The sequence below is a fragment of the Sinocyclocheilus grahami genome, unplaced genomic scaffold (genome assembly GCF_001515645.1).
Source record: "Sinocyclocheilus grahami isolate Dianchi unplaced genomic scaffold, SAMN03320097.WGS_v1.1 scaffold992.1, whole genome shotgun sequence".
Lineage (NCBI taxonomy): Eukaryota > Metazoa > Chordata > Actinopteri > Cypriniformes > Cyprinidae > Sinocyclocheilus > Sinocyclocheilus grahami.
Window position 1 is genome coordinate 137,699 of NW_015506171.1, and position 2,969 is coordinate 140,667.

A 2,969-nucleotide genomic window follows, 5' to 3' on the forward strand; every position below is an offset into this window, starting at 1 on the left:
TTTATCTGCGTTATATGTTCTGTAAAAAAAAGTTCATATCGGCGGTATATTCGCCGATACCAATATCACGGCGACATATTTGCCCATACCGATATATCGGCGACAGGCTCATATCGGCCAATAATATCGGCTAAACGATATATCACTCGGGCTCTAACACAAACACACAGTGCTTTTATTTACACGTGTCAAACTAGTTTCATGATTCTTCCTCATCTTGAGACTCGTGTTCAGACGGATGTTTTAACAGCAGCTCTCATTTAAACCTCAGTGTAAAACAGAATTTGAGTTCAATGAATCAAACTCAAAACCCTTAATTCCAGCAGTCTCCGGACCCGTATACACAGACTTCTCGGGTTTGCAGATTACAGTGCGTTGATTGCAAAGCGGCCTTCAGGTTTTGAAAAGCCACTTCTTACTGCTATTAAACTTCTTACTGTTATTAAAAAACAAAACACAAACAGACGACTTACGCTGTCCTCACTGCTGCATGACACGACATGCTTGAGTTTGATTTCAGGCATGTTTTTCAAGTTACACACTCGCTTCTGGTCTCATAAAACCTGAAAAACACTGGACAACAAACAGATATCATTTCTTCAACAGTGAAAATTATCATATCATGTAAACGAAAGCCTGGATAACACTATGTCTACAATTAACAGGGTTTCAACACTTTGAAAAACACTTTTCCAGTTGTTTATAAGTTGCTGGATAAGAGTTTTACCAAAACAAACAAAAACAAAAGCATCATTCAGATTCAGACTGATTCGCGAATGAGTCATTTAGAACGATTCGCGAGTCGACTCAAAAGAACGATTCGGTCACAAATCAAACATCATTCATGGCTAATTGTACTGTAAGCAACTGTAAAATCTATTCAATATGACATACGGTGGTAACCAGAGTAAGATATTAACCATGGCACTGAGTAATAATGCCAGAAGAGTGATAACAATGCTCTAGATTAAAAACCTACTCAACAACAACTACTAAAATTTTGAAACACTAAAGATTGTGTTTATATTGAGACTGACCAGCTGTCAATCACCAGGAGCAGCTGATTACCTGATCTAGTTTAGGTAAACGACTAATTTAGCTGGTCTAACGTTAGTTTATATAAAAGGAGTGCCATATAAACGACTAGTTTAGCGAGTTAACTAGCATGCTTCACTGCTAGCGAACAATAGAGCCGCGTTACGGCGCTCACTAAAGCGGCAGAAACCGCGCTGGAAGCATTCAGAGACTCAAACACATTACATTAAGAACACTGTACCGAAATCCAGATCACGAAACCCGGTTTATGTGGTTTATTGTAGTCTGTGAGAGACGAGCCCGCTTACAAACTCCCTCTCAATCCACAACACGTGACATCACTTCCGCCCGCCGCCGAATCAGAGCGCCGCTTCACAGGAACTCACGACTGGACACGCTCGACTGCAAAATAAAAGTCCTTTAAAGCGCAAAAATAAAAATAATTAAGTCTTACAAAAAGAGACATACTAATTATATGTCCTCAAGGCTGACCTAAAAGCCTTTCGGTTTTATGAATGTAGTGTTTTATGAATTTATAGTCCTTGTAATGTACAAATATATGGAGGACGAAACCTGCAAAAACAATAAATAAATAAATACATAAATAAATATGCAAATAAATGTGTGTATAAATACACAAATTCTTGTTTAAATACATATATAAATAATTAAACATGTGATTAAAGTAGGCAAATAAATAAAATAAATTGGTGGGCAAATGGAAAATGTTTAAGGAAATGCTAAACTCATCCTATTTATTTTCCTTTGATCACTCATTTATTTCTGAATGTAGTTCCGCATTCAGTATTTGTCCTCTGCACAACATGCTAATGAGAGGGTGTCAACCATGGACTTGCTCGGGTCTTGTGATAGCTGGGGGCCTGGCTTTCCGCTGACAGGAGATGCATGCTGTTAAGCCTAGTAAAGTCACTTTTCCGTTCAACAGAGCAAGATGCATAGAAAAACTGAGCCGTACTGTCCGTACAGTATCTGTGACTTTACAGAGGTGTCATTTCCCGGCACTCGATAGCCACAAATCTAGGGGCCGCCTCTAAAGCTACACACGACATTGGTGTACACTTTTCTAACTTCAATAGCATTTGAGGAGAATGACTCACAGTAACACAACCAGCTGTGAAGTGTTCATGTAGGTCTCAGTTATAATGCACACCTTTTAGATTTTTGATATTTATTCAAATAAACTGTAAATTCGTATCTACACTGTAAAAAAAAATTCCTGTTGAAATTACAGTAACTAACCGACAGCAGTTTGCGGTAAAAAAAAAAAAAAAGAGATGTAAATCAACCACAGCTGCAAGTATTCTACTGTTATTTTCAGGATGTCATGCTAATAAAGCAATATGAATTGAACTGAGTTGAGAGGAATAATTGATTACTAAGCAATTATATTAGATTATTATCTTTCTTTCTTTTTTCAGATCGAATGCCATCAATGCAGGAGGTGGTTTCATGTGCCTTCCAGTGACAGACAGACAGCTCGAGGGCTCAGAAGGTTGACTGGAAGTGCTGCCTATGTAAATAGTTTTCTAATAATGCAAATCGTCTAATATATTACAGTTCTTTAATGTAAACTTTCAGGTTTGGGTTGGGGGAGGGCATTGGGGAAATGAAAAATATGAAGTTACACAGTTGTCACTGTTTTTTTCCCCCATTGTTATTTAGTGGAACTGCTAATTTTACAATTTGTGGATATAGTTTTACAGTAACTGAGAAGTGAGGCAAACCAATTTCAGTAAACTTTACAGTATAACAGTATATTTTCTATTGTTTTAAAGTGCATTACTCAAGAAAGGACCAAAAAATTAACACAATAATAAAATATTTTACAGTTAAACAATATTACACTGTAAATACATTTACAAATACTGAATGTGGAACTACATTCAGAAATAAATGAGTGATCAAAGGAAAAT